A 10,244-nucleotide genomic window follows, 5' to 3' on the forward strand; every position below is an offset into this window, starting at 1 on the left:
ATCATAGTTTTAAATCTATCGCATCTCAACCTATAGCTGTGACTTCTTGTTCTAGATTGCCCCATAAGAGGAAACATTTGGTCTATGTTTTATATACCTCAAACAGATCCCGTCTCATCCTTCTAAACCCCAGCAGGTACAAGCCCAAACTGTTTAATCTCTCCTCATACATCAGCCCTTTCATCCCTGGAATCATCTGGTGAACTTTCTCTGAACTGCCTCCAATGCCACCACATCCTTCCTCAAAAGGAGACTCTCCCCCAGTTGAAATTTTACGATAGTGCAATTGAGGCAGGGTCAGAATTTCTTAATCTTGGTGGCCATGGTCATTTTCAAGAATAGGAATTGGACAGAGATTTGACCCTCTGCCATCTTGGGAAAAGAAAATCAATTTCAAGATGGCATTACATTACATCTGAAAAATTGTAAGGAGAGTTAACCATTTAGGAACACAGTTGATTTGATTTTGTATCTGCCTGTGTTGGTTACAGCTGTAGGAATAATTAATCATGTAAATTTTGAGCTTAAACTGAAGAGATTGTAAGAAAGTATAAAAGTCTTAATTTAGTAAGGATATTTAAAAGTGATAAAAATAAGTCTTATTTTGGATTAATCTGGATCAGGCTTTTTGTTAAATTCGAAAATGTATTCTTGATAGAACTGACAGTGAAAAGATAAATGGAAAGAATTATTCTGGAGTGTTTGAAGTGATGATGTCAGTCTGAGTGAATTTATTCTGCCCCTGCTGAAACAAGCAGAGAATTAACCCATTCTGTCCCAGACAGGATGGATCTTTGTGTTGTAAGACTTGAAGTAATTTTAAGACATAAAGTCAAAAATGTAACAGAAAGGGGAGTGAATGTTTAGTGGGGAGTTACATAAGGTAGAATGGGAGCGCATGTTCAATGATGGGAATTATTATGTTGCCATAATGCATTTTAATTAAAATGTGTGATATGGATATGCAAAGTATTGAGTCAACCACAAAACTGGAGTCGTAGTTCTGAACACAAAGCACATCCTGTTGTAAACTTTGAATTTGGGGAGGTTGAAAACTGTATTCAATGCCAGGTGGGCCAAAAGGCAGAGCTCGCCTATAACACCAAATTGACAGGTTAATATAATTATAGATGAGGGAAATAATTCAGTGGAATAAATGAGAAAAGAAAATGAACAGGGTAATAAAATAAATATTATAGAGGAGCTGGTAGCAAACAGAGGACAACAGAATCAAAAGTGAGATTTATTGGATACAATGGAAACATTTAAAGGGATTCTAGGAAGTAGAATGCCGTTTAAGTGATAGCTATGGATGAAGGGACAAAGTTTCCTTCAAAGAAAGAAGAGATAAGATAGACACTAATGGGCATTGAAAGCCCACAAACTGTTTACTCAGTTTGGAATAATTCTGACATAAGAAAATGTGCTGTGAGCAAGTTATCTTAATAAAATGATGTTATTTAAGACAAGAACAACAATCAAAACAAGTTCTGGCCTGGGATCAAATTGAAAGGTTTGATTTCTGTTTCAAAGATGTTATTAGATTATAGAATTTGGGAAAAAAAGATTGTACAAAGGCTTTTCACCACTAAAGAGTTAAAACACGCATTGAAGACTTTTTAGCTATTGTAGGAAGTTTTTGGAAGATTATGTCTGTGGTGGAGAAAAAATCATAAAGTTGGATACCTGGCATAACATAGCTGCCCGGCACGTGAAGGGTTAAAAGACATTAAGCAGGCACTGACTTTTAATACAGACAGCTACTTGAAATTTAAATGTACAGGACAGACAGTTATTTGAATTAAACATACAGGGAACAAATACTGCAGGAAGCCAGTTACCTTACAGATGAAGACAGTCCTGGGACAATGGGGTCTGATAGAGAGATTAGCCACAAATAGGAATGGGAATACCTAAATGCAGGAAAACCAATTACTGTATGAATAAATCAATAGGTCATTGATAAAGAGGAAATGTATCCATTCATAGAACAATGCGATATTAAAATGCTCACGTCTGTATCTGTCTATAACGTTGTGTTAAATAATCGTTCATCTTCTTGATTACAACAATGTATTCATGACATCCAGTCCATCTATTGAGTAAAAGGTATAAAGATGGAGTGCTCCTATTGTATCATTGAGAGAAGGTAGGTGCCGAGTACTGCAGAGTGCCTTTTCTCCACAAAGCTTCATTAAATTGTTCATTGGAGTAAGCAGAGAGGAGCAACTTGTGGCGGGAGTGTGAAGGGTAAGCGATTGACTATTTTTCTTAGTTTCTCGTGGGGTTTCCTTTTTTTTACAAGTTTCTTTAAGGGTAAAGTGGAAGTAGGCCGAGGGGTGACCTGGAAAGGGTTTCTTTTTTTTCCCCCATATATGAAAGCTAAGAAGTCTGACAACACCAGGTTTAAGTCCAACCAATTTATTTGATAGTAAACTCAAGTCTTGAATATTCAAGACTTGAATAGCAGGTTAGTTGTAAAGACTCACAATCTAATCAGTAATCTGTAAACTGCCTGTGCTGTTATATGCTCTGTCTGAGGCCAGAACTCTCCATTCACCTGACGAAGGGGCAAACCCCAAAAGCTTGTGAGTTTACTATCAAATAAGTCAGTTAGACTTAAACCTGGTGTTGTCAGACTTCTCACTGTGTTTACCCCAGTCCAACACCGGCATCTCCATGTCAACGGGATTAGGGAGAAATGGGTGAGGCAGGGTAGGTTTAATTTTTAGTTTCTTTTCCTGTGGAATTTGAAGAAAAGGGGAATTATGAGTGTGAGGCCGGTTTGTTGTTCTCAGTATTGGATGTGGAAGATCCTGGAGTCTCCTGGCCTCCCAGATGTCCATATCTGCGTCGGGTGCGTCAAGCTGCAGCTCCTAAGGGACCGTGTTAGGGAGCTGGAGCTGCAGCTCGATGATCTTCGTCTGGCCAGGGAGAACGAGGAGGTGATAGAAAGGAGTTACAGGCAGGTGGTCAGACCGGGGCCACGGGAGGCAGGCAAGTGGGTCACGGACAAGGAGGGAAAAGGTCAGGTGCTGGAGCGTACCCCAGTGGATGTGCCCCTTAACAATAAGTACTCCTGTTTGAGTACTGTTGTGGGGGACAGCCTACCTGGTGGAAGAAGCAGTGGCCGTGCCTCCAGCGTGGAGTCTGGCCCTGTAGCTCAGAAGGGTAAAGAAAGGAGGAGGAAAGCAGTAGTGATAGGGGGACCCGACAGTGAGGGGGTCAGACAGGCAATTTTGTGGAAGCAGTCGAGAAAATTGGATATTAGTTTGCTTCCCTGGTGCCGGGATCCGGGATGCTTCTGATCGCATCCGAGATATCCTGAAGTGGGAGGGGGAGGAGCCAGATGTCATGGTACATACTGGTACCACTGACGTAGGTAGGAAAAGGGAAGGGGGCCATGAAAAGTGAATATAGGGAGTTAGGTAGAGAGTTGAGAAAAAGGACTGCAAAGGTAGTAATCTCGGGATTGCTCCTATGCCACGAGACAGTGAGAGTAGGAATGGAAGGAGGCGGAGGGTAAATGTGTGGCTGAGGGATTGGAGCAGAGGACAGGGATTCAGGTTTCTGGATTATTGGGACCTCTTTAGGGGCAGGTGTGACCTGTACAAAAAGGATGGGTTGCACTTGAATCCCAGGGGGACCAATATCCTGGCGGGGAGGTTTGCTAAGGCTACTGGGGAGAGTTTAAACTAGAATGGTTGGGGGGTGGGAATCTAAGTGAAGTGACTGGGAGAGAGGAGGTTAGCTCACAAATAGAGAAAGCTTGTCGACAGTGTGAGAGGGAGGATAGGCAGGTGATGGAGAAGGGGAGCCCTCAGACCGAAGGAGTGTTGTGAACAAAGTGGATGAGCTTAGAACGTGGATCACTACTTGGAAATGTGATGTGGTGGCCTTTACAGAGACTTGGATGACTCAGGGACAGGACTGGATACTTCAAGTGCCGGGTTTCAAATGTTTCAGAAGGGACAGGGAGGGAGGGAGGCAAAAGAGGTGGGGGAGTGGCACTGTTGATCAGAGATAGTGTCATGGCTGTAAAAAAGATGGACACCATGGAGGGATTGTCTACGGGGTCTCTGAGGATGGAGGGTCGGAATAGAAAGAGGTCATTAACTTTGCTGGGTGTTTTCTATAGGCCGCCCAATAGTAACAGGGATATTGGGGAACAGACAGGGAAACAGATCCTGGAAAGATAGAATAACAACAGAGTTGTTGTGATAGGAGATTTTAATTTCCCAAATATCAATTGGAATCTCCCTAAAGTAAGGGGTTTAGATGGGGAGGAGTTTGTTAGGTGTGTTCAGGAAGGTCTCCTGACACAGTATGTGGATAAGCCTACAAGAGGAAAGGCTGTACTTGATTTGAAATTGGGAAATGAACCTGGACAGGTATCTGATCTCTCAGTGGGAGAGCATTTTGGGGATAGTGATCATAACTCTATCTCCTTTACATTAGCATTGGAGAGAGATAGGATCAGACAAGCTAGGAAAGTGTTTGATTGGAGTAAGGGGAATTATGAGGCTACCAGGCAGGAAATTAGAGGCATAAATTGGAAAGAGGTTTTCTCAGGGAAATGTACAGAAGAAATGTGGCAAATTTTCAAGGAATATTTGTCTGGAGTTCTGTACAGCAATGTTCCAATGAGACAGGGAAGTTATGGTAGGTTAAAGGAACCATGCTGCACGAAAGCTGTAATGAATTTAGTCAAGAAGAAAAGAAAAGCTTACAAAAGGTTCAGGGAGCTAGGTAATGCTAGAGATCTAGAAGAGTTTACAGATCGTAGGAAGGAACTTAAGAAGGAAATTAGGGGATCCAATGGGTCATGAGAAGTCTTTGGCAGGCAGGATTAAGGAAAACCCCAAGGCATTCTACAAGTATGTGAAGAGCAAGAGGATAAGATATGAAGGAATAGGACCTATCAAGTATGATGGTAGGAAAGTTTGTGTAGTACTGGTAGAAATTGCAGAGGTACTCAATGAATACTTTACTTCAGTATTCACTGTGGAAAAGGATCTTGGTGGTTCTAGTGCAGACTTGCAGCAAACTGAAAAGCTTGAGCATGTAGACATTAAGAAAGAGGATGTGTTGGAGCTTTTGAAAAGGATCAAGTTAGGTAAGTTGCTGGGACCGGATGGGATGTACCCCAGGTTACTGTGGGAGGTGAGGGAAGAGATTGCTGAGCCTCTGGTGATGATCTTTGCAACATCAATGGAGATGGGAGAGATTCTGGAGGATTGGAGGATTGCGGATGTGGTTCCTTTATTCAAGAAAGGGAGAAGAGATAGCCTAGGAAATTATAGACCAGTGAGTCTAACCTCAGTGGTTGGTAAGTTGATGGAGAAGATCCTGAGAGGCAGGATTTATGAACATTTGGAGAGGTTTAGTATGATCAAGAATAGTCAGCACAGCTTTGTCAAAGGCAGGTCATGCCTTACGAGTCTGATTGAATTTTTTGAGAATGTGTATAAACACATTGACAAAGTGTTGTAGACGTTGTTTATATGGACTTCAACAAGGCGTTTGATAAGATGCCCCATGCAAGGCTTATTGAGAAAGTGAAGGGGCATGGGATCCAAGGGGACATTGTTTTGTGGATTCAGAACTGGCTTTGGGATGCTGGCCTTCATAGCGAGGGGGATTGAATATAAAAGTAGGGAGGTCTTGCTGCGGCTGTATAGGGCATTGGTGAGGCCGCAGCTGGAGTACTGTGTGCAGTTTTGGGTGCCGTACTTATGCAAGGATATTTTGGCCTTGGAGGGAGTGCAGAGGAGGTTTACTAGGCTGATACCGGAGTTGAGGGGGTTGAGCTATGAGGAGAGGCTGAATAAATTAGGCTTGTACTCGTTAGAGTTTAGAAGAATGAGGGGAGATCTCATTGACACATATAAGATGATGAATGGGATGGATAGGATAGAGGTGGACAGACTCTTCCCGCTCAGAAAGGATAGTAGGACTAGGGGGCACAGCCTCAAGATAAAGGGGGGTGCGGTTTAGAACGGAGTTGAGGAGGAACTTCTTCACTCAAAGGGTGGTGAATCTCTGGAATTCTCTGCCCGTTGAAGTGGTGGAGGCTACCTCGCTAAATATTTTTAAGACGCGGGTTGATGGGTTTTTGATAAGAGAGGGAATTAAGGGTTATGGGGAGAGGGCGGGAATGTGGAACTGAGCCACGACAGATCAGCCATGATCTTATTGAATGGCGGGGCAGGCTCGAAGGGCTAGATGGCCTACTCCTGCTCCTATTTCTTATGTTCTTATGTTCTTATGTTGCCCACAGAAGGCAAAGAATGGTTGGAGATGGGTCATATTCTGCATGGAGGTCAGTCAGCAGTGGAGTGCCCCAGGGATCTGTTCTAGGACCCTTGCTCTTTGTGATTTTCAGAAATGACCTGGATGAGGAAGTGGAGAGATGGGTTGGTAAATTTGCTGATTACACAAAGGTTGGAGGTGTTGTGGATAGTGTGGAGGGATGTCAGAAGTTGCAGTGAGACAATGATAAGAAGCAAGACTGGGCGGAGAAGTGGCAGATGAACTTCCACCCAGATAAGTGTGTGGTGATTCATTTTGGCAGGTCAAATAGGATGACAGATTATAATATTAAGGGTAAGACTCTTGGCAGTGTGGAAGATCAGAAGGATCTTGGGGTCCGGGTTCATTGGACGCTCAAATCAGCTTCGCAGGTAGAGGATGTGGTTAAGAAGGCATATGGTGATCTGGCCTTCATCAATCGAGGGATTGAGTTTAAGAGTCGGGAAATAATGCTGCAGCTGTATAAGATCCTAGTCAGAGCCCACCTGGAGTACTGTGCTCAGTTCTGGTCGCCTCATTACAGAAAGGATGTGGAAGCCATAGAAAGGGTGCAGAGGAGATTTACGGGATGTTGCCTGGATTGGTTGGCATGCCTTATGAGGATAGGTTGAGTGAGCTCAGTCTTTTCTCCTTGGAAAGACAAAGGATGAAGGGTGACCTGATAGAGGTGTATAAGATGATGAGAGGTATTGATCGAGTTGATTCTCAGAGGCTTTTTCCCAGGGCTGAAATGGTCACTACGAGAGGACACAGGTTTAGGGTGCTACGGAGTCGGTACAGAGGAGATGTTAAGGGTAAGTTTTTCACTCAGAGAGTGGTGAGTGTGTGGAATCGGCTGCTGACGGTGTTGGTGGAGGTGGATTCGATAGGGTCTTTAAGAGACTTTTGGATAAGTACATAGAATTTAGTAGAATTTAGTAAGGTTATAGGTATGTCTAGTAGGTAGGGACATGTTCGGTGCAACTTGTGGGTCGAAGGGCCTGTTTGTGCTGTAGTTTTTCTATGTTTCTAAATAAAACTGTATTGTTGCATCCCCAGTCTGACTCTGAAGTGGTAATTTCCCACAACAATGCCCAATTGGTTAAGCCCTTCCAGGATTTGATAAAGAGAGGAAGAGCCTGTCAGGAAAAGATAGAAGGGACAAGATGCAGAAGTACAGGCTTTTTCAGATTTGAAGCTGGCTTTGTGACAGCACCATCTTAGGGATTGCCTGAGGAAAATGATGGATTGTAGGCAGCTGTACTTGCTCAGCAGCAGGGACAGAGTATTCGTGCAAGTGACTATAATCCAAAGGATAAAGGCTGAACCCACCATGGTCCCAACATGGGAAACCGCCTGGTATACTGAACGTTATGATGTGGTGATGCCGGCATTGGACTGGGGTAAACACAATAAGAAGTCTCACAACACCAGGTTAAAGTCCAATAGGTTTATTTGGTAGCAAACACCACGAGTTTTTGGGGCTTTGCCCCTTCGTCGGGTGAGTGGGGAGTTCTGATACAAACAGGGCACATAAAGGCACACACTCAGATTACAGAATACTGATTAGAATGTGAGTCTTTACACCTAATCATGTCTTAAAGGTGCAGACAATGTGAGTGGAGATAGCATTAAGCATTGGTGAAAGTGATGTGTATTGTCTCCAGAAAGGACAGTAAGTGAGATATTGCAAACTCAGGCAAGTCATAGGGGTTACAAATAGTATGACATGGACCCAAGATCCAGGTTGAGGCTGTCCTTTTCTGTGCAGAACTTGGCTATCAGTCTCTGCTCAGCAACTCTGCACTGTTGTGTGTCGCGAAGGCCATCTTGGAGAACGTTTACCTGAAGATCAGAGGCTGAGTGCCAGCTGAAGTGCTCACCAACAGGAAGAGAACAGTCTTGCCTGGTGATTGTTGAGCAGTGTTCATTCATCCGTTGTCATAGCGTCTGGATGGTCTCCCCAATGTACCATGCCTCGGTGCATCCTTTCCTGCAGCATATCAGGTAGACAACGTTGGCCGAGTTGCAAGAGTATGTACCGTGTACCTGGTGGATGGTATTCTCATATGAGATGATGGCATCCATGTCGATGATCCGGCATGTCTTGCAGAGGTTGCTGTGGCAGGGTTATGTGATGTTGTGCTCACTGTTCTCCTGAAGACTGGGTAGTTTGCTGCGGACAGTGGTCTGTTTGAGGTTGTGCAGTTGTTTGAAGGCAAGAGGTGGGGGTGTGAGGATGGCTTTGGCGAGATGTTCGTCTTCATCAATGACATGTTGAAGACTCTGGAGAAGATGTCGTAGCTTCTCCACTCCGAGAAAGTACTGGATGACGAAAGGTACTCTGTCCACCAAGTCCTGTGTTTGTCTCCTGAGGAGGTTGGTGCAGTTTTTCACTGTGGCACGTCAGAACTGTTGATCGATGAGTCAAGCGCCATATCCTGTTTTCTTGAGGGCATCTTTCAGCATCTGGAGATGTCTGTTCCTCCTCATCTGAGCAGATCCTGTGTCTACAGAAGGCTTGTCCATACGGGATGGCTTATTTAACATGTTTAAGGTGGAAGCTGGAGAAGTGGAGCATGGTGAGGTTATGTGTGGGCTTGCAGTAGAGTGTGATGCTGAGGTGACCATCCTTAATGGAGATGCGTGTGTCCAAGAATGCAACTGATTCCGGAGAATAGCCCATGGTGAGTTTGATGGTGGGTTGGAACTAATTGATGTCATCATATACTTGTTTCAGTGATTGTTCAACATGTGTCCAAAGGAAGAAAATGTCATCGATGTATCTAGTGTATAGCATAGGCTGAAGTCCTGTGCAGTGAAGAAGTCTTGTTCGAGCCTGTGCTTGAAGATGTTGGCATGTTGAGGAGCGAATTTGGCCCCCATGGCTGTTCCATGTGTTTGGATGAAGAACTGGTTGTTGAAGGTGAAGACATTGTGGTCCAGGATGAAGCAAATGAGTTGTAAACACTCTGATCGCTGCATTATAAGAAAGATGTGGAAGCATTGGAAAGGGTGCAGAGGAGGTTTACCAGGATGTTGCCTGGTATGCTGGGAAGATCTTATGAGGAAAGGCTGAGGGACTTGAGGTGATTTTCGTTAAAGAGAAGAAGGTTAAGAGGGGACCTAATTGAGGCATACAAGATGATCAGAGGGTTAGATAGGGTAGACAGTGAGAGCCTTTTTCTTCGGATGGTGATGGCTAACACGAGGGAACATAGCTTTAAACTGAGGGGTAGTAATTATAGGACAGATATCAGAGGTAGGTTCTCTACTATTACTTACGTGGCGAAAAACTGCAGCAGGCGACGGTGCAGAGGGACCTCGGGGTCCTTGTGCATGAGTCGCAAAAACCCAGCCTGCAGGTGCAGCAGGTGGTCAGGAAGGCGAATGGGATGCTGGCCTTCATAGCGAGGGGGATTGAATATAAAAGTAGGGAGGTCTTGCTGCAGCTGTATAGGGCATTGGTGAGGCCGCAGCTGGAGTACTGTGTGCAGTTTTGGGCGCCGCACCTGCGCAAGGATATTTTGGCCTTGGAGGGAGTGCAGAGGAGGTTTACTAGGCTGATACCGGAGTTGAGGGGGTTGAGCTATGAGGAGAGGCTGAATAAACTAGGCTTGTACTCGTTGGAGTTTAGAAGAATGAGGGGAGATCTCATTGAGACGTATAAGATGATGAATGGGATGGATAGGATAGAGGTGGAAAGACTCTTCCCGCTCAAAAAAGACAGTAGGACTAGGGGGCACAGCCTCAAGATAAAGGGGGGGCGGTTTAGAACAGAGTTGAGGAGGAACTTCTTCACTCAAAGGGTGGTGAATCTCTGGAATTCTCTGCCCGTTGAAGTGGTGGAGGCTGCCTCGCTAAATATTTTTAAGAAGCGGGTTGATGGGTTTTTGATAAGAGAGGGGATTAAGGGTTATGGGGAGAGGGCGGGAAAGTGGAACTGAGCCACG

Source organism: Carcharhinus amblyrhynchos, chromosome 9 (assembly GCF_965287045.1).
Source record: "Carcharhinus amblyrhynchos chromosome 9, sCarAmb.v2.hapA, whole genome shotgun sequence".
NCBI classification, from domain to species: Eukaryota; Metazoa; Chordata; class Chondrichthyes; order Carcharhiniformes; family Carcharhinidae; genus Carcharhinus; species Carcharhinus amblyrhynchos.